Source organism: Amblyomma mixtum, chromosome 4 (assembly GCF_055824585.1).
Source record: "Amblyomma mixtum isolate Tamu chromosome 4, ASM5582458v1, whole genome shotgun sequence".
Taxonomy (NCBI): domain Eukaryota; kingdom Metazoa; phylum Arthropoda; class Arachnida; order Ixodida; family Ixodidae; genus Amblyomma; species Amblyomma mixtum.
The window spans coordinates 43,178,980-43,201,674 of record NC_143015.1 but is presented as its reverse complement, the minus strand read 5'-3'; the positions used below and the strand labels follow the sequence as shown (position 1 = coordinate 43,201,674).

The 22,695-nt window shown below is 44.3% G+C and overlaps 2 non-coding genes and 2 pseudogenes across 2 annotated transcripts; all 4 read right to left on the bottom strand.

The window, feature by feature from the left end:
- Positions 1-699: 699 nt before the first annotated feature.
- Positions 700-771, bottom strand: TRNAA-CGC (transfer RNA alanine (anticodon CGC)). Its single transcript has one exon. It is a non-coding gene; the product is annotated as a tRNA-Ala (tRNA).
- A 424-nt stretch (positions 772-1,195) lies between these two features.
- TRNAA-CGC (transfer RNA alanine (anticodon CGC)) lies at positions 1,196-1,267 on the bottom strand. Its single transcript has one exon. It is a non-coding gene; the product is annotated as a tRNA-Ala (tRNA).
- Positions 1,268-5,613: 4,346 nt separating this feature from the next.
- LOC149346333 (uncharacterized) lies at positions 5,614-7,016 on the bottom strand (annotated as a pseudogene).
- Positions 7,017-21,467: 14,451 nt separating this feature from the next.
- LOC149346332 (uncharacterized) lies at positions 21,468-22,661 on the bottom strand (annotated as a pseudogene).
- Between the last annotated feature and the right edge of the window lie 34 nt (positions 22,662-22,695).

Below are 22,695 nucleotides of genomic sequence, written 5' to 3'. Positions count from 1 at the left end.
CTCGCTAAGCAATTAAGCAAACAAGGGAAGGGGATGAGGGGCTCGTTATAAATATGAGAGAGCCAACAGCCACAGGAACCAAAGGACACAGGGGATTTTTTTTCTACATTATTTATTTATTGTGTGGTGTTGATCAATTCAGAATATTACTGAATATGTTATCGCTTAAAGCTAATTGATTAGAAAAGCAGAAGAAAAAACAAGCACATGCCGCCGGTGGGATCCGAACCTACGACCTCCGAATTACGCGTCCGGTGCTCTACCTCTGAGCTACGGCGACGGCTGTCAAATCTTCTGCTTTCGGGGGTATTTATGTTTCCAAATAACCTAACCTTGAGAGTGCTCATCAGCGCCACCCACGTTCATACGCGGCGGACATAGAACGTCCTGAGTTACCGCTGGTGTGACGTAGAACGTCATCGAACGGCGAGGGTGGCAGCTGTGTGAGAACCCTCTTAGGCTTCCTATGGCGTCAAGGCTGCCAGAACCGAGGCCCTCGCTAAGCAATTAAGCAAACAAGGGAAGGGGATGAGGGGCTCGTTATAAATATGAGAGAGCCAACAGCCACAGAAACCAAAGGACACAGGGGATTTTTTTTACATTATTTATTTATTTTGTGGTGTTGATCAATTCAGAATATTACTTATTATGTTATCGCTTAAAGCTAATTGATTAGAAAAACAAGAAAAATCAACCACTTGCCGCCGGTGGGAACCGAACCCACGACCTCCGAATTGCGCGTCCGGTGCTCTACCTCTGAGCTACGGCGACGGCTGTCAAATCTTCTGCTTTCGGGCGTATTTATGTTTCCAAATAACCTAACCTTGAAAGTGTTCATCAGCGCCACCCACGTTTATAAGCGGCGGACGTAGAACGTCCTGAGTTACCGCTGGTGTGACGTAGAACGTCATCGAACGGCGAGGGTGGAAGCTGTGTGAGAACCCTCTTAGGCTTCCTATGGCGTCAAAGCTGCCAGAACCGAGGCCCTCGCTAAGCAATTAAGCAAACAAGGGAAGGGGATGAGGGGCTCGTTATAAATATGAGAGAAGCCAACAGCCACAGAAACCAAAGGACACAGGGGATTTTTTTTCTACATTATTTATTTATTTTGTGGTGTTGATCAATTAAGAATATTACTTAAGATGTTATCGCTTAAAGCTAATTGATTAGAAAAGCAGAAGAAAAAACAACCACATGCCGCCGGTGGGACCCGAACCCACGACTTCCGAATTGCGCGTCCGGTGCTCTACCTCTGAGCTACGGCGACGGCTGTGAAATCTTCTGCTTTCGGGCGTATTTATGTTTCCAAATAACCTAACCTTGAGAGTGTTCATCAGCACCACCCACGTTTATAAGCGGCGGACGTAGAACGTCCTGAGTTACCGCTGGTGTGACGTAGAACGTCATCGAACGGCGAGGGTGGAAGCTGTGTGCTCGGGCCTTTCGGCCTCGGGCCTCGAAAGGCCCGAGCGAGGGCGAGGCCCAAGCGAGGCGAGGCCCGAGCGAGGGCCTCGGTTCTGGCAGCCTTGACGCCATAGGAAGCATAAGAGGGTTCTCACACAGCTTCGACCCTCGCCGTTCGATGACCTTCTACGTCACACTAGCGGTAACTCAGGACGTTCTACGTCCGCCGCTTATGAACTTGGGTGGCGCTGATGAACACTCTCAAAGGTTAGGTTATTTGGAAACATAAATACCCCCGAAAGCAGAAGATATGACAGCCGTCGCCGTAGCTCAGAGGTAGAGCACCGGAAGCGCAATGCGGAGGTCGTGGGTTCGGATCCCGCCGGCGGCATGTGGTTGTTTTTTCTTCTTCTTTTCTAATCAATTAGATTTAAGCGATAACATATTATGTAATATTCTGAATTGATCAGCACCACAAAATAAATAAATAATGTAAAAAAAAATCCCCTGTGTCCTTTGGTTTCTGTGGCTGTTGGCTTCTCTCATATTTATAACGAGCCCCACGTCCCCTTCCCTTGTTTTTTGTAACTTGGATAGTTCACGAAATAAGGTTTATTTTAATTTGTGATTATGAATTTGGGATCGTTTCTGAGCACTTCAAAATGTTTCAACTTCTGTATTCATATGCCAGCTTTCGCGAATATAATTAAATCTGGTTGGCACGGCAGACGAAATACTGGTTCTGTAATTCGGGCAGTGGGCATTTTCGTGGTGGAATACCCGAGCTCGTGTTAGCGAGTAGGCGAGAGCAAGGATATCTTAAAGTACCTGAAATTTTGCAGATCAACAGTCGCTGCCGCTTTTCACCACCGCGGAGCACAAGAAGTATGTTGGCTGCTCCGATATTCCGATATTTTCTTTTACATAAGCAAACTCGGGTCCATAGCGGCAAACAGGTTATCCTCAGGATTTTAGACTCAGGAAATTCATTGTATAGAGTCGCAAGTCGCCTTGTCAGCTCCTAAGAACAGCCATGCCATTTGTGGGCACAGATTTATGCTTAAGAGTTGTGCGGCACGACGCGGAGAACATGAAAAAATGGCGGGGTGATTTAGCGTGGTTAGGGCGATTGTGAATTAGATGCTTTAGCATTTCGTTTTTTATTCGAGGCTTGGTTTCCAAGTTCAAACAGGCTTCAGATATATATCGGCGAAATCATACTTAAGCTCCGAAGCGCAGTTGTGCAGCGGTTAACCTATGCACCATTGCCCTGCGATTTATTTATTTATTTATTTATTTATTTATTTATTTATTTACATATACTGCAGCCCCGATGGGGCTATTGCAGGAGTGGGGGGAAGAAAAAAAAGGCAGAGAGGGACAACATATTCAGAAGTGAACACCATTAAAATACAGAACAGAAATGCAACAGACTAATCACAGATTTGGAACAACATTGAAAAATAGGTTTGGTTCCAGGGAGCGTATATCACCGGGTAAAGAGTTCCATCGTTCGATAACACGAGGAAAAAAACTAAATTTGAACATATCAGTGCGCGCGTGAATGGGTGTTACATTCAATGGGTGGTAGCTCCTTGTAGATGAAGATGCTGAAAAATGCAAATACTCAGACAGTGAAGCAAAGCGGGATGAATTAACAATACCATGAACATATTTTAAACATTCATTGTCGCGGCGGGTACAAAGGAGGGAAAGGCCTATGGCAGGAAGAGTGGATGAAGGTGAAAAATGTCTGTCATACCGTCGGCAAATAAACCGTACTGCTTTCCTTTGGACGGATTCCAGCTTACTGATATCGGACTGTTTATGAGGATTCCAGATTATTGACCCATACTCCAAAAGTGGACGAATTAAAGCTTTGTATGTTACCAGTTTAGTTTCTTGTGGGGCAACACTTAGTGTACGTTTTAGATAACCGAGCCTCCGCATTGCATTATTGGATATTGTGTTAATATGCTTTGACCAGGACAAGTTAGAAGAAAAAAGAAGACCTAAATATTTGTACTCGGACACTTGATTCAGAGAGTTATCTTTGAATGAGTAGGTGTAAGAAGATGGTATTGTGCGATTACAGAATGACATGTATACAGATTTACGAAAGTTTATTTGCATTTGCCATGTTTCACACCATGAGCAGAATGACACGAATGACTGATTTAGTTGCGCGTGATCCTCAGGGGTGTTAATTGAACTGTATATGATACAATCGTCTGCATACAACCGAATTTTAGAAATAATATTTTCTGGCAAATCATTAATGTATAATAAGAACAACAGTGGCCCGAGCACGGATCCTTGTGGTACACCGGATGATACATTAACAGTTTCAGATGAACAGGAGTTGAAAGAAACATACTGTGTACGATTAGAAAGAAAGCTTGATATCCAGTCTACCAGTAACGGGTTTTTGAGTATTGCATTAAGTTTACAAAGAAGTTTGCTGTGGAGAACGGTGTCAAAAGCTTTAGAAAGGTCGATAAATAAAGCGTCGATTTGTGAGCCCGTGTCGAGGGAACTAGCAATGTCGTGCGTGAATTCTACAAGTTGTGAAATGGTACTGAGCCCGCGCCGAAACCCATGCTGAAATTTGCACAAGATATTGTTAGCTTCAAGAAATTCTGTAATGTGCTTATGAATGATATGTTCTAGTAATTTGCATGAGTGTGAAGTTAACGAAATGGGCCGATAGTTGGACAAGATTTGGGTGCTGCCAGCTTTAAACAGGGGAATAACTTTTGCAAGCTTCCAGGCTACGGGGACGGTTGCGGATGATAGCGATTTCTGGAAAATGGTAGTCAAATAGCGGCTGGTCCAAAGAGAGTAACGATGCAGAAATACATTAGGGATATCATCAGGACCACTACTTTTTTTCACATTTATGTTCAGAATGAGGTTCAGAACACCTTCGACGCTTATTGAAATATCTTCGACAGAACATTGAGAGTTGCTAGGAAAAGTAATCATTTCAAGGTTATCTCTTGTAAATACCGACTGAAAATATGTGTTGAAATTTGTAGCTATAGCTAATGAGTCACAGACCGGCTTATCATCAATAATGAAGGTATTGGGACTTGTGCTCTGTGGCAATATGGATGCCGAAAATTTGCGGGGATTGTGTTTCATTAATTGCGGCAAGGAATTTCTGTAGTAAAAATCTTTTCCCGAGTGAACTTTGGCACGGAGTTCTTCTTTAGCGTCTCTGAACTGTTGCAAGAGTTCAGGATTACCATTGCGCTTGGAAACGCGTAGTCTGGCAACACGGCGAGAAAGATGCAGTATGTCCCTTGTTATCCAGGGCATACTGTGGTTTTGCTTTTTAGTTTTTAATGGAACAAAACGCTGAATACACACCTTCACAATGTTTTCGAAAAATGTTACTAAAGAATTCACGTCACCTGATATGCTAAGGTGCTGAAACTGTTCAAATGCGTCACTTAATAAATCCAGGATAGCCACGTCGTCTGCTCTACTGAAATCCGGAAATGTTGAATAAGTTAGTTTTGAGGAAGGAATAGAACATGGGATCGAAACAAGAACAGCGTTGTGATCGGATATCCCCTCGACGACTTCGCATGTAAAATTCGTCGCGAAAAGAGAAGAGCTTAAAAACACCAGATCCAGTATTGCCGAAGACCTCGTGGACTTATCAACTATCTGTTTTAATCCAAATGACAAAGAAAAATTGACAAGTTCATTACTGATTGCAATGTCGTGACCAGTAATGGATTATGTATTCCAATGAATTCCGGGAAGATTGAAGTCTCCTAGGATAATTATATTTGGATTGCTGATATGATGAGAATGCAAGAAGTTACTTAAAGAATGCACGTGGTCTATGGAAGTGCCTGGTGGTCGATACACCGCACCGATAACAAATGATTTGTTACCTACGTAGAGTTTGCACCAAGTTGACTCTATTTCGACAGGGACCGAAATTTCAACAAATGTCAGACTAAACTTAATGAAGAGAGCGACACCGCCTCCTTTCCCATGCTGCCTGTCCGCCCTAATTACAATGAAACCTGGAGGAGTTATTTCAGAGTCAATTATACCATCATGTAGCCACGTTTCGGTGACCGCAATGACATCAGGCGAATGAGTTAGGATTAAAGAGATAAAATTTGGAACCTTGTTTACTAAATTTCTGGCATTAATGTTCAGAACACGAAGGCTGGCGGCGGTGTCCCGTCAGTCAGAATCTGCGGGTGACTTGGCAGCAGTGGCATTAGCAGCAGCAGTGTCCGGGGGCGTTGATTTCGAATCTTTGACCAAACTTTTCTCAACATCATCCCAGTTGTACCGCACGCTATCAATAAACACGTGGTCATAACGCAAATGAACCTTCGAGCTACTGTCACGATAAGATTGCGTTGCATCCCAGATTTTTTTCCGGATCAATCGAACGTGAGCAGAGAAATCCTCGGATAAGCTAATGCCTGAATTTTTGAGCCTATGAGCATTTTTTAACGCTTGAGTTTTTTCCCGAAAGTCGAGTAGCTTAACGATGACAGGACGAGGGCGCCCTTCCTGCTTTCTACCTAGCCGATGATACCTTTCTATTTTAGGACAATCCAACTGAAGGTTATCGATGAATACCTTAGTCACCGCAATGAACAGAGCTTTGTTAGTTTCTTCATCTTCTTCAGCAAGACCGTGAAATATAAGATTGTTTCTGCGAGGACGGTTTTCCAGCTCATCATTTCTTGAAACAAGCTTGCTAACAACCTCAGACAACGAATTCAACTGGTGTTGCATGGTCCCGTCGCTTGCGTCGCTGTTCGAGGTTGGCGGGTAAATAAAAGAGCAGAGACTCGTGATTCAAGTGCCTCAAAACGAGAGTTCACTCTCTGCTGGAAACGCTTTATATCTGCAATATCTTCGGCCATTTTTCTCTGGCCCGCAAGCAATTCGGCAAGCATTTCATTAATAACTGGCTGATTGGAAGTGGAGCAAGCGTCATCAGTGCTTGCTACTTGAACATTAACGGAAGATGTAGAACGTGTGCCTGGTTTTGAACCGGGATTGCTGTGAGAGGGTCCAGGATTAGTTTCCACATCGCCGCTTAAGAGAACACTAGCAATGCAGTAAACAAGCTGTGAATACAACGATACAGACACATAACGAAAACCGCGATTGTGTGGGCGAGGAAACAGCATCAAAAATCTGTCATCAGAGCGGACGCAACGTGCGTTTTCAAGAAAACGTACCTGCGTGAAGAATAAGAAGCGGATCAGCATGCTGCCGCTTTCGCTGTCTCCTAGCCCACTGGCAGACCGCTGTGTAGGCATTGCTTTTATACGATCCGTGGGTGACGTCACAGAACTTGGCTTTAAGATGACCGGTAGATCGAAGATGACATCGTCGAGGGGAGATGCTCGGCCAGGTTGCGCAGTGGAGGGAACACCCGTGCTGTCTTTTACAGGAAAGGTAGGGCAGTCCACGCTCGCACAGAGGTCATCCACGTGTAGGATTGGTGATGGCGATGGAACTGAAGTCCGTAGCGCAAGGAAGCAAGGCGCCGCTGTAGTCCCGACGAAGGCACCAGCGAGGCAGGCGCAGAACTGCGTGAAGAATAAGAAGCGGATCAGCATGCTGCCGCTTTCGCTGTCTCCTAGCCCACTCTCCTAGATTGGAGGTGCTGCCTGCGTTGGTGGTTGAAAAACCCGTGTTGCTCTTCCCGAGCAACTTCTCGAGACCAATCACTAAATGAACTCCCACCTACCATGGTGCGCTGTTTTTTGCCCATAGTCCGGTGGACAGATTATGATGGCGCCGCATGTGACCTAGGTGGCCCACACGCCTCCTAGGGAGGCCACCTAGGCCAGGTTCCGCATATTCTGGAGGGCACAGAGTGGGACCGCACCAACAATGCCTAAGTGGCTGAGTAGAAGCTCTAGTGCTAACGCACTACAAAAATCATAGCCATTCGGACTACTTTACGCACTCTTGCTTGTGAAGCATATGTTCGGACAGAGTTTTATTATGAGAAATGTAATTACAATGCTTTCGCGCACTGTTTTTCGATTACCCGCGTGAGTAGCTAGCTCCTTACATTGCATGCTGACCCCGCCCTAAATTACCAATTGTTGGAAGGAGGGTGGTGAAAAGTAATGACGCCTGATGTCGTATAACCGATAGCTAAAACGTTCGTTTGGGCGCCGACAAAGTGCTGTTGACCTTCAAAGTATATGACAATTCATTGAAAATGTGCAAAACAGAATATTTTTGAACGGAACCCATTGATTAGTACCAATCTGAGTTGGAATTATTACCCAAGAAAGAACGTTTCCACTTAAACACGCACCTATCGCAAAATGCACTCACTCTAAGGAGAGTCTGTACCACTCACAATAAGGCGGCATATTTTCAATATCCTGTATTTCAATTAATCGTTTATGGCTGATGCTTTATGTCCTGGATGTGGCCGTGCAAAGGCGGATTCCAGGGCACTGCGCAGGTGATGGCGGAACGCGATGCGCATGCAGCGTAGAAGGCCCCTCACAGAGCTATCCCACTAAAAAAAGTGTTAAGATCTCGATGAGGCTTTACAAGCACGGCGAGCATTACCGGTTCTTCAATAACGAATTTCTCGTGCAAAACCATCGCTATCGTGCTACTCCAACTCCAGTCCCGCATTTATAACATCTATTAAGTAGTTAATCGTCCAGTGCATTCGCAGAACCTGCTCATTCCACAAACTTCATCAATCCGCCAACTCCTTACCGTACCCACTACATCTTTCCCAGTTTTCAGTGTTTCTTGACCTTTTAAACACCGCCCTTTGAAGCATCGTTTCAAACACGGAAATTGGTATCGTAAATTCATATATGCTTTCTAAACCAACTGTGAAAAAAAAGTAGCGTCGGTTCTCATGAATACCAAATTTTTTTCCAATGTCTCATGTTTAGGAGATAGGTGTTTCCCATGTACAGAAAGCTAAGGGCGTCTAAAAAAAGCTTTGATAATGTGTGCAGTGCGAATTTCTTGATCTTGCTTTCTAAAGGCAACCTTACAGCTGCCTGCCTGACTTCACAATATATAAAGATAATTTTTTTTGGTTATTCGGACAGCATACAGGTATCGCCCACGAGGCGAGACAACCACTATATTTGAATGATGTTTTCCTTCACTGTGCGAGCTGTACCGCATTCAGCACTCCATAAGCCGTAATAGGCAGGAAAGCATTTCTAGAGCAGTAGCTCTTACACCACAGCTTTAATGCGCACGTCGCAGGATGACCCACGCGACACTTCTTTTCTTGATAACGAGACCACCCTTTGCATGTAGAGTCACAGAAAAAAGTTTGCCGGATGTGTTTTCGATTAGAAAAAAAGTTATTTGCACGCAGTTGGAGAAAACCGGTGAGCGAAGAACGTTGATTCAGGAAGGGATATGCGTGCTACATTCGCTATAATTATATCAGCAAAGCAATGAGGAAATGATACTTTCCCGCAAATTCTCATTTAGTAAACTTGTATCTATCACAGCCCCTCGAGCTACCTGCGTCGTGATCAGGTGGGATGAAAGCAAGCGAATATTGTTGAGGGAGAGGGGAGGCGTCACGACATCCATCATCTGTGTTTTTTCAAATAAACTTTCAGTTGGTAGTAGCGCTTGTCCTTGTCTTCCTTCTCTGTTCTTGTTCCTAGTCGCAGCGCTGGTGAAATTTTAAAGATGTACCAACTAGCTCAAACCACCATTTTGCTCCAGACATCCATCAAGCACCCCGCCTCTCTCTTTGTGAATCTTTGCCGCCATAAGGATGAACACGTGATCGCACGAGGCCCCAACGTGCCCAAACGCCACTCGGATCCCGCACGCAGCTGACATGTGGTAGCCCGAAGGAATGCGGCCGTTCCAACAAATGCAGAATACGCTTAGAACGCTGGCAACGAATACGCCTCTCGGTAACGTCCGCCTGTGCGCCCACATATTTGATATATAGAATGGGTATCGTTTACATTCGCCGGCGTAATGAGGAAGACTCTAAAGATAGAAGTATCTGTCCTAGAATTATTCTACTGCGGAACGCTACTGTTCTAAAACGAAAATTTTCATAAACTCAATATCGGTGCAGGGCACAAATGACTAAGTTCTTTAGATTTTGTTCATTAATTCACTAAATAACAATCAATATTTTTTTTGTTGCAACATTTTTTTTCCGCGACAACGATCCGCAAACACCAGTCTGTGACAAGGCTCAGAGGATTTATTTATTTAAACATACTGCAGGCCCTTTTTGGGCCCAAGCAGGAGTGTTTACAATGCATCACTGTGACCAACAGAGTAAAAAACAAAAACCCAAAAAATACAGAGATGTTCTCTGAACCAAACACAAAAAGAGTCGAAGAGAATTAAACAGAAGAGTCAGTTTTTTCGATATAATTAAGAAATAGTTCCACGGACGTACACTTCACCGCATCTTCAGGCAATTTATTCCAATATGATATAGCATCTGGAAACAGGGAGTACTTGTGGATATTTACAGGGCTGACTGGTTGACGCACTATTTTACTATAGTTAGTTCTAGACGAGTGTTTGAAAGGCGGGTGTAGTGTACCGCAAAAATTTTGAAGAAAACGTCTTTTGCAGGCGAATAAAAATTCAGCTTCTTACGTTCCACTTTTGGAACATTGCTAAGTTGGTGGTTACATGGCAAGTAAGAGGTCAGCAATGTTTTGCCATCGCCCTCACCACTCCAAGAACCTGACGCCGGTTGAACTAAAGCCTCCACCACAAGCCGATATCCATAATTCTTACATACAGCAGTCCGGATCGTCGAGGACTTCGCCTCTCAAAGTGCCCTCCACTGCGCCCCAGATAAATCGGAGGTCATACGAGTACATGGCCCGAGATAGGTCTCTCCATGTACCATCAACCTTACGATCGAGGGTCAAGCCATCAGGGAAGTTAACCTGATCCGCATTCTCGGTCTTTGGGCACTTTGGATACTTTGGATACTCCGTGTCACCCACACAATCCAGGCTCTCAAGACCACCGCAAACCAAATAGCTCGCATGATCAGCTGCAATACCAAGCATCGCCAAGGAATGCGAGAAGAAGACACTATTCGGCTGGTGCATGCACTGGTACTTAGCCGAATCACATACGGACTACCCTTAAGGGAGAGGAGCAGCAAGTTGACACTATCATAAGGGGAGTATACAAGGCGGCATTTAACCTTCCTGAAAACACCTCGACGGAGCGTCTGACTGTCCTCGGAATCTTCAACACATTTACGCGACTAACAGAAGCCATCCGTGCATCTCAAACACTAAGACTTCAGACCACCGAAGCTGGATGAGCTATCCTACGCCGAGTAGGGATAGTTGCGGACATCCGCGCACTAGATTCGGAATCCTATCTAGAAAAACAATCCAGGAAATACATCAGCATGGCCCCTATACCGAAAGATAAGCTTAAAGACGCTCATACAGGCAGACAATGAGCGCGAGTATCCTACCTACGCCGGCGCCTAGCCAATTCCCCGAACACGGTTCATGTGGACAACGCAGCATACCCGGACCATGACAAGTATGCAGCGGTGGCAGTGGACCACCGCTTCTGTAAGAGCCGGAACACCTGTGGCCGCGCAGAGCACCTCCGTGGCCATTGCCATTGGGCATTACGAGGCCTAGGGCCAAAGCTGTGATGTATAAGACTCACAACACGCGTGTCGAAATTCCTTGAGAGGCTGAGTTACCAAGCACGTCAGCTGGGTCATGGGCACTACACCCCTCACCAAGCACCACCAACTCACCTGGATCCCAGACCTCGAAAGATTGGAGAAAAAAGAGAGAGCACATGCGCATCATAAACCGAGCGGGGCATCAAACCATGCCCGCTTTTACCCCTCTACCTTCAAGGTATAACGAATGCCTTGAGTTTCAGCTTCTGCAAAGGAGACACCCCCCCCCCTCATAGGAAATTAGACATCCCAAATGCCGTCTCTTGGTGGCAGATACAGACGAACACATTTTCAAGCCTCCATAAACTACGTCTCATACAGGCAACATTATACTCCAACATGTGTTCCTGGTGCCAGGCGCGCACTTCACTCTTCCACATTTCATGGCGATGTGGGCCAAACCAAACGCTCTGCAGACGGAAAACACGTCTTTTGATTGATGGGAGTGGTGGAAGACCAGCGATAACCTTTTGGACCAACGGGCCCTCATAGAACACATCCGTAAGGCAGCTCAAGCCAGTGTAGCCCTGAAATGAGGGCCCCACCCATTGGCTCGCACAACTCCTCTTCACATTAATAAAGGTTTTCCTGCTTCTCCTCATTAATGCTCCACTTACTAGCCACCTCCCAAGTGAAGTCTCTTAGCAGAGGGCTGCCCTGCCAAACACCGCTACCTAAGATTCACCTACCGACGCCACACCACCGCGGACCGCAACATTTCGACAAAAGCATTTGTTGGGCGAGTTGGTGTTTTTGATGATCCATAACTACAGCGCAAACGACAGGACAGAGATGAAGAAGGGACACCACACAGCGCTGACTCACAACTAAAGTTTATTGGATGCCAGAAGGTATAAATACCTCCCTGGCGGCCAGAAAGAATGCAGTCGACACTTACATGCGTGACTGACATAATAGTGTACCAGTCATATGCCGCCAAGCAAATCACATGCGCGAGAATACAATATAAGCAGTGACAGAATACAATATAATCAGTGAGCAAGCACTTGTCAAAATTCGCAAGCAAGGTATCTTCTTTCTTTTTCTGACAACGCGACAGATGAAGCACTGATGCATTCTTCCGAGAGCCTACCTATTAAGTGAGCTTCAATGATCTCCCTTGCTAACGAGTCACGGTTCTTTTCTAACACTGCACTTTCCTGATAGTTTGGCGCACAGACGTAGGTGACATCGTCATCTTCATTGACTTTGCAGTGCCTGCAATGTTTCGCCACGTGGCCAGAGATAGCGACACGGGAGACATTATACTCATGCTCTCTGAGTCTTTCGTTTAAACATCGGCCGGTTTGGCCGATCAAAAGGAAATAGTAAATGTACGAATGAGACGAAGAAAAGGAAGATTGTTGTGGTGCCATATCTTCACAAAGTGTCGCACAATCTGAAAAGAATCGGAAAACATGCAGGCGTTGATGTCGTCTTTTCGGCGCCCAAACGACTGTCCAGCCTGATTAAGAATGTTAATTCAGAGATTAAAGAATCGCGCAAGTGCCCGATAAAGCACGCAAAACAGTTCGTGCCTTGCCAGGAAGGGGTGATATATTCGCTGCCACTGTCTTGTGGTAAGCGATACATCGGCCAAACCGGCCGATGTTTAAACGAAAGACTCAGAGAGCATGAGTATAATGTCTCCCGTGTCGCTATCTCTGGCCACGTGGCGAAACATTGCAGGCACTGCAAAGGCAATGAAGATGACGATGACACCTACGTCTGTGCGCCAAACTATCAGGAAAGTGCAGTGTTAGAAAAGAACCGTGACTCGTTAGCAAGGGAGATCATTGAAGCTCACTTAATAGGTAGGCTCTCGGAAGAATGCATCAGTGCTTCATCTGTCGCGTTGTCAGAAAAAGAAAGAAGATACCTTGATTGCGAATTTTGACAAGTGCTTGCTCACTGATTATATTGTATTCTGTCACTGCTTATATTGTATTCTCGCGCATGTGATTTGCTTGGCGGCATATGACTGGTACACTATTATGTCAGTCACGCATGTAAGTGTCGACTGCATTCTTTCTGGCCGCCAGGGATGTATTTATACCTTCTGGCATCCAATAAACTTTAGTTGTGAGTCAGCGCTGTGTGGTGTCCCTTCTTCATCTCTGTCCTGTCGTTTGCGCTGTAGTTATGGATCATCGCAACATTTCAGAAGCGCCAGCGACCAGCCATAAACCCAGCCCTACCATGCAGAAGCACAACCCGCCATCAGACAATCTATATCCACCCTCCTCAAGGCCTCCCTCTACTAGAACCCCAAGAAGCACCGGAATGAAAAGGATGATGGGAAACCGAATTCGATGACGCAGTGGAAATGTCAGCTGATTCCTAGAAGCGGCACCTTCAGCCACATCTCCACCCCAACCTGGGGGCTCCTCATAATCCATCATCACCCTTATCGTATCATCGAGCAAATGCACCTCCCATAGAAATTCTATCGACTTTGTGAACCCCGCGCGTGGAGTGACTGCATTAAGAGATTATAACAACAAAGTAGTCGTGGAAAGTAAATCTAACTACTATCGCTGAACTGTCGCATCAGATGTGTGATCATCAAGTAATGGTTTTAATGACTCGTGTTGACTTCATTCCTTCCAGTTGTTCTGGGTTGATCGCGCTATTGAAGGCCTATATTGTAGTCTTTATGGGATCACCCAATATAGAATCGAAGCAGGCTTTCAGCTATTCCGTGGACGAAACCTTGGTAGCCATTGAGCTATCGCATTTGCTCCCATGGCAGCGTAGGCGCCAAACCTGTGTTCGGGTGCGGATTTGATGAAGTTTGCCTTTTACTTCCCTGCTGGCGATGTGGCTCCTTTGGCTCTATTTTGGCCTTAAACGATATCGTTTACTCCGGGCCCCGCTGTCATTTCTACCATGGTGAAAAAATAACGGTAACGGAGTGGATTCCAAGAGAAGGAAAACGTAGCAGGGGATGGCAGAAAGTTAGGTGGGCGCATGAGATTAAGAAGTTTGCGGGGATACAGTGGCCGCAACTGGCAGAGGACAGGGCTAATTGGAGAGACATGGGAGAGGCCTTTTCCCTGCAGTGGGCGTAGTCAAGCTGATGATGACGAAAATAAATAAATTCAATTGAAGTAAACCTAACACTATTCAGCGGTATATATTAATGGGCGTGTTGCTTCATACAGATGTAACCTGCTGTCCTTGTTCTCTCTTGAGCACGTCTGAGTTCCGCAACACATCTACCATCGTCATCATCATCAGCATGACTACGGTCACTGAAGGGCAAATGCCTCTCCCATGTCTCTTCAATTAACCCTGCTCTTTGCCAGCTGCGCCCACCGTATCCGCGCAAAATTCTTAATCTCATCCGCCCACCTAACTTTCATTTGGCTTGGTCATAGGAGGTTGTGGCCAAGTACAACCCCAGGGTGGCCAAATACTGTTCTTGTGAGAGAGAGCTTTGTCGGTTCTGGTCACCGAGATCAGGCCGCACTCCAGGCCTGTTTATGCAATTCCATCGACACGCCGAGTTTTTTTAACTCAGTGGAGAAGTGCGTGGCACCGGGACATCCAAGCCATCGCTGGGAATTAGAAGTTTTCGGTCTTCCAAAACAGTGTGCCCTCGGCCATACACGAAGTAGGCCAGGGCCAGACCACATGTCTACGTCTATATATGTCTGCTACATGACATGACCATAGCTTGGACGGGCACGTTTGTTGGATCTCTTTATTTTGAAGATTGAACTGGTTTGAAACCATTTCTTCACTTCGTATGCCTTACTCAGGGTCAAACTGATAGCGATATAGATTATGCAAAGCAAGCGTTTATTGAATTGAATGATGCATATGTAAATTTGTATTTGGTGTCGCATGTCGTACGCACAAATTTAGCTTCCGGCTGCCAACATACTATGAATGTGATTAAAATGCTGAGGTGACACAGTGATTTAAGCGCCGGCCTGAGATACGTCAGTTGTTAAGATCAATTGCCATTGCCGTCAGGTAACACCGGTTTCCCAATGTTTTCTTCCCTTTGTGGTGTGGTCGCTTTTTCTGGGTGAAATACGTAGGGATATTTTTAACTGATAGACTCTCTTCCAGTGCAGTCCAAAATATGTTATCCTTGGTGCATACATGTAGCTGCATCTGCGTCATTAAAAAAGAGATCACTATCATCAATAATATTTTCTACGTAAACAGAAAAGTGGTCTCCGTGTCCACCTGAAGGAATATGTCGCAGGTCAGCTAGGGCGATCGGCATAATAGATAATGCAAGGTGGGCATGTACTGAGCTTGCTCACCTGTGCTTTGGAGTGGGCGCTCTTTCGAAGAAATATGTCCGGTATGAGAACGTTCGGCTCAGCTGAAGTTGTCCGTCATACGCCGGCATAAGTGCGAATAGTCTGGCTGCCGGCCGCAGGAAGCTTTACTAAGGACTTTGAGTGGAACGAGGGTGGTGCTGGCGAAGTTTTCTGTGTCCCGCTCATATTTTACAACGCTCCATATAGTGACCATGTGCTCTTTACGGATATTTTGCACTGACGTGACTGTGGACTTTCAATGCGACGACAATACTTGTGCAGGTTGAGTGGGAATACCCTTCACGTTTCGAGTTTCGAGTTCGAGTTCACTGTAGAAGCTATGGGCGCTCCACCATCATGTTGTGGGCAACATCACGCATGGTCTATCTGTTGCGCAGGCTCAGATAGATGTCATAACTAATGAGAATTCAAGAACGCTCATACCACGGCTCCCATAAAGCTTAGGGGCCAAGCCCAGCCTGAAACTGCGCCAGTTCGCAGGGCAGTCCTCTATGGCCTTAGATATAGTACCGCTGCGCAGGCATAATTCTCAAACATAGTGCCTTTGCAGTTTCTGCCGCTGAATCTCAGACCTTGCAGTTTCTTCAGGAGCTAAGTTTGCCTCTTCTGGAGGTAAATTTGGGGATCTTAACCATATTTTTAAAGTAGAAAGTGCGCTAGCATTCAGGCTGCCTACTATGATGTCTGCAGTCATTGTTTAGCAGTGTTCTACAGGTTACAGAAAATATGAAAGCCATTACAATTACCCCATATGAAATATAACTGATTCGAGTGGTGGATTAACACCCCAGAAAATTAAATTAATAAATAAAGTAGAGTATTTGATTAGTATTGCATTTCTTTTCTTCGAACTTCATTGTCATGATACAAATTAACTCAAGCTACAATAAACTAGTGCGTCTTTCTTGATGTTTTTTTTACAAGTTGGTATATTTGAACTGGAATTGTTTCTAAAAATTGTCGTCGTTATTCTGCAACGCTTCCTCGTGAAGATATCAGCCGGCCCACTAAACACTTCCGATGTAATTACTGGAGAGTAAGACGTTGCGCACGAGATCTTAGTTTCGCAATGCTTCGATTCCGCACTCTACGACCTCTATGAAGCGCCGCGCTTCGTTCCGATCAGTCTATGGGTAGATTTTAATTCTATCTAGAATCGACTGTGATCAGCTTCGGTGAGCAGTTTTATGTACACAAATCTCGAATATGTATAGGTACCTCAGTTGCGAGAAGTACCTGTCAGCGATGTACCAGAGAATTCAAAAAAACCTTATTGGTCTACATCTGAGGAAGGTCATCATCATTACCTGCTTGACTCCGCCCACTGCACGGCGAAGACCTCTCCCATGTCTCTCCAATTAACCCTGTCTTTTGCCAGCCATCCACCCACTAAACTTTCTGCCGCCCCCTGTTACGCTTGCCTTCAAGTTGGAATCCACTTCGTTACCCTTAAGGACCAGCGGTTACCTAGTCTTCGCAGTACATGCCCTGCTCAGGCCCAATACTTCCTATTGATTTCGACTAGGGTGTCATTAGCCGACGATTTTTCCTGACCCACTCTGCCCGCTTCCGGTCTCTTAACATTACACCTGTCGTTTCTATTTCCATAGCTGGCTGTGTTGTGAGGAAGGTGTAACGTTGCATAGACGATTACTTTGCCTTCTAACATGAGAGTGAGCCCTGAAAGCATGGTGAATACCACTGTTGAAAGCCTACGTATCTACAGCATATTGCCAGGTGGACTCAAGGTCACCTGCGAGTTTCCTGTTAACAACGCGATGTACAACCCAGGTCCAATAAATATGCACTACCTTTCGACGCCGCTCATTCTAAGATCATAGAATGGGCTATACAAAAAAATAGAGACCGAAAGGCGAAACATGAAGCAAACGGCCTGGTTATTCCGTGTTTCCACAGGTTGCCGCACAATGTCATCACGATGGAAAATGGTAATGACATATACGTGGTTTTCTCTGCCTCGTCCAAGCTTGGCATGGTAGGTGCAATGCTCGGTGTCCGAAAGCACGAATCACGCCCTGAGGACCATGCCACAGAGTCTACAAAATGAAGGAGGAATCTTATCTATATGAACTCCCTCAACTGCAATAGGGCTTAAATTCGACAAACGTGAAGATGATATATAACGAGAGAGCCAGGGAATACAACTTGGACGTAGAAAATAAATCATGTGGTTTCATGACCCTCCAATGTAAGAGCTGTGGTTGCAAACCGCTCCTGAACTGAACCAAGTTTTTTGCACACACCAAACACAAACTGGAGCGAGAGGCTATGCAAGATTTTTTATTCCTAAAGAGGGAGAGAAGTGTGCCAGCGCAGCCTCGGTTTGACTGCTTGATAAGGAGCTGCGATTTCAGGACGGACACGTGTAGGCTGTTTCTTCGTGGAATGTAATTCCTGCCGTCTGTTTTGGGATTTTCATATGGGTTGATTACCCTTTGGCTAGAATTGCCTTTTTATTTTTGACACTGCTTTGCTTCGAATGGTTTCACCTATCTACTCTGGTTCGTTGTTGTTGTTGTTGCCTTGGCGGCATGGCACATACCCGTGACGGGGGATAGGCCTGGGTTCAGTGAGAAGAGCCAAAAGAAGGTAAATTGGTGCCACGCTAATGGTTTAACTTTAGGTAAAAATTCAGAATAATTAAAGAGGAAATTATAAAAATTAAATTAAAATTAAAATAGAAAAATTAGACTGGCGAAAAGATTACAGAATTGAATACATAACAAATTGCTGAGAGATTTTTTTTGCCTTAACACTTTTTTCTATTTTGAAGCAGCCTGGCTATTTATTCTTCGTTTATAAACACAGGTCATACCATGTTTATTGCAGGTTATGAGCCGATTTTATATCGATTTTGTACTTTTTTTGCCGTTTAGAAATGTGGCCTATGCTGTTAATAAGCAACGACTTTATGGAAAAATAAGGTGTATCACTCCAGCTTGTGATAGATGTTGTGCATGGGTGAATGTTGAACCTATAAAATATCTCCCGTTGAAGCTAAGTAAATCAATTCGTAGGCAGCACCTGTATTCTTTTCATCGTCCATGTCAACATGACGCTGTTTTCATTTCATTCCATTTATTTATACTGTCAGCCCAGATCACGGGCTATAACAGGAGTGGATAATGAGGTATAAAAAATAGCAAAAACACAAACATTGAAACGGGCACCAAATTCGGTACATACAGCGTTCACCACTTATCCAAAAAATAAAACACTTGCATATATTTCATGTAGACGATAAAACATCATGCCGCTTATCTAAAAATTCCCTAAGTGATTGTGAGGTGACAATAGAGTTTGGTAGCATATTCCATTCCTTAATGGTTCTTGGGAAAAAACTAAATTTAAAGCAATCATTTCGGGCTGTGGGCATTGGTATGTACAAGATGTGACGATGGCGTGATATTTCTCCAGTTTTAATTTCAAAGTACTTTGAATGGTTTATTTTCAAGGTGCGATTAAAAATCTGAAAAAGAAACTTGAGCCTGTCACATTTGGTTCTAAATTCGAGCGCTTCCAAATCAGCACGTTTACACAAAGACGTTGGGAAATCAGAATGTCGGTACCTATTAAATATAAACCTAGCACCGAGACGCTGAATTCTTTCCAGCTTAAAGCAATTGAATGCAGTGTGGGGGTCCCAAACAATTTTTCCATATTCGAGAATGGGCCTTATCAAGCTCTTAAAAACCAGACATTTGATTGAAGGGGTTGCACTATGCATATTTCGTCCGAGGCTCCAGAGTGCTTTTGAGGCCTTGGAACATGTATTATCTATGTGTGAATTCCAACGTAAGTCAGAAGTAAGTGTTAATCCAAGGTATTTGTATTTATTGACCCCGGTTATTATTCTATCATTGATACTATAACTATAATCTCAGATAGTTTTCTTTCTTGTAATGGTCATAAAAACTGTTTTATTTGGATTTAATACCATCTGCCACCTTTTACACCATTCGTTGATTTTTTGCAAATTTAGATTTAGTTCAACATGATCTTCCAGAGTACCAATTTGTTTATAAATGATGAAGTCGTCTGCATACAATCGGACCGGCACACTCAGGTCGTTAGGAAAGTCATTGATGAAAATCAAAAACAGGATCGGGCCCAGGACGCTGCCCTGCGAAACGCCCGAGTCTACTGGACTAATTGTGGATTTATGAGCATGAACTTGAACATACTGTGCTCGAAAGAAAAGATAGGACGTAAACCTTTTAGTTATCGTTTCATTTTTAAATATACATCTGATTTTAAGTAACACTTTCGGGTGAGAGACTTTATCAAACGCTTTTGCGAAATATAAAAAATACTATGTCTGTTTGCATGCGGGAATTAATTGACAAGCAGAGGTCGTGTACAGTTTCAGTGAGTTGTGTTTGTGGAAAGTCCCTTGCGAAAGCCATGCTGATTTGCAAATAACAAATTATTACAGTCAACGTAAGTTAATAAATGTTTGTGGATGATATGTTGAAGTATCTTAGAGCAAGCACAAAGGAAGGAAATAGGTCTGTAATTCTCAACTTTCGAAGTAGGATCACTCCTAAGCACAGGCACTATTTTCGCATTTTTCCAAGCAATGAGAACACAACCACTGTCGACAGACGACTGAAAAATGGTTGCTAGAAATTTGGAGATGCACTCTCCATATCTATATAAAAATTCATTCGGGATTCCATCTGGGCCTGGACTCTTTTTCGTGTCAATATTCAAGAGCAAATTTAGGACCTCTTCTTCACTGATCTCTACATCCGATATAGGAGGACTATCCGCAGGCTGAAAACACGGCGATTCGCCATCATCACGTGTGAAAACCGATGTAAAAAATGAATTAAATCTCTCAGCCAACTCTACGATCCCTTCATCATTTGCCTGCTTATTTTTACCTGAGCGATTTACATACCTCCAAAACTTGCTAGGTGTCTCGGTGAGAAACCTTGTGAGAGTCTGACTGTAGAATGTCTTTACTTTCTTTGATGAGGCGTTTTAAATCTTGGCTCATTAGATGTATGGAGTTTTTCAGTACAGGACTTGGATGGTCTGAGCATCTTTCACGCTTACGTTTTAGCTGTCTTTTTTTTGTGAATGATATCCCTATTAATCCAAGGATTCCTTCTTCTTATTGTTTTCATGGTTTTAGGAATAAACATATTGATGCCATGCGCTATCATCTTTGCAAAGAACTCCCACAACTCCTCGGTTCCAGCCCCGTCTTCATAGAAGCTCATGAATTCCTTAAACGAGTTTTCGATGTAGTCTAATACTCCGACATCGTCAGCAGCAGCAAAATTCAAAATAACTCTTCTACAAGGTTTATGAGGGATATCAGGAATCATATTTAGGGACACAACCACCATCTTGCGCCTTCTTCCACATCACAAGCCTTCAAGCCTTCATCACAAGCCTTCTTCCACATCACAACTCTGCAAAAACTCTTGTAAACCGGATGACAAGAAGACAAGATCCAATATCGAAGATGTGGTTGAACATAATCTTGTGCTCTGGTCAACAATCTGGTTGAAATCGTAGAAATATGCGAGTTCAACTAGCTGTTCACTGCCAGGAGAAAGAGACAACCAGTCAATTTCAGGCAGATTAAAATTACCAAGTAACAAGATATTGTCACCATAGTGAATTTTGGAGTCCAATAATCTTTTCAAGGCAACAAGCACATCAGTAGTTGAGTTTGGAGCTCGGTAGAAAGCCCCCACTAAGACACTGCGAGAATTCAGCCTGATTTTGATCCATGCAGTTTCTAAATCTCCAAACCCTTCCATGACAGAAAAGGCTATGTTGCTCTTTATCATTATCACAACGCCACCACCTCGCCTTTCACGGTCTTTTCTTACTATGGAGTAGCCGGGGGGTGTAGCTTCACAGCCTCCGATACCTTTGTGTAGCCAAGTCTCAGTGATTATTATAATATCAGGATCATGTTCAAGACATATACTTTCTACCGCATCTACTTTGTTAATCATGCTTCTGGCGTTCACATTTATAATCTTGAAGCAATCAGGTTTATGATCGTTCAGTCACTCATTGCTAGAATCATCCCGGCATTTAAACCGCTGCTTGGCTTCCTCGTCCCAAGCGTAGAGGGTATTATTACCTCTTAACTTATCAAAAATTAACTTTGCTTTCGCACCGTTCTTTCGTTAATTCGCGCATGAGTTCCAGAGATTTTTCCTTATTTCAACCATTCGCTTAGAAAAATCTTCACTTACACTATACGCAGTGCCCTTCAGGTCGAAACAATTACTCAAGATTCTCATCCTGTCCCTAAAGTCTGTAAATTTAACAATGATCGGACGGTCAATACCTTCTTTCATCTTTCCAAGTCGGTGAATGCGTTCAATAGAGTCAACCCTTTGTTTAAGTTTCGCTGCAAATATATCCTCATTAACTTTTTTCAATAGCACCTCTGCGCTCCCTGACACCTCTTCTTTCACACCTCGTATGATTAGGTTATTGCGTCGCGAGCGATTCCCTAATTCATCAAGTTTTCGGGAAACAGTTGCCATTTCTATGTCAGATCTTTCAGCAAATGTCTCTAGTTTAGAAAGCCTGTCTCTAGCCTCATCGAAGTTTATTTGCTTTTGTTCAATAGTAGACAGCCTGGATTGCACTTGAAGCATGCGGGCCTCTGAAGACGTTTGATTTTCCTGAATTTCCATCAATTTGGTGAGGATTTCAGTTTGAGTTTCCATCACTTGCTAAATCATTTCCGCCGTCTGAGGACAAGGATTTTCCTCCACATCACCTGATAGCTTCAGCAATAGGCCTACCATTGACATACAATCATTCAAGCAAACGATCAATGTGCGTGGACACGGCAACACTATCAGAAAAAGGTAATTGCTACGGAAGGCATATTTTCGTTCACCAACCTGCACAAACAGTGGTACATCAGCCGACGTTGTCACGACGATGTTGCCGCGTCCACTGCCGATGGAAGGCCCAGATGTTCCTTTTATAGGCAAGAGCCTGGCTTGAGAAGGGGATGACGCCACTGTGCTCGATGAATGTGCGCAGATGGTAGAATCCACGTGCAGCCACCCCAGCATATCGGAGTTCGTAAAGAATACGCCTCCCGCACCGGATGGGCGAAAAGCATCAGTAGATACCAGGCGACGATCGAAGCCCGTGTCAGCGTACGGTGCATTTCCCAAGACGATGGAAATGAATCCAGTGAGAACCTTAACAAACAGTGGTACATCAGCCAACATTGTCACGACGATGTTGCCGCATCCACTAACCGCG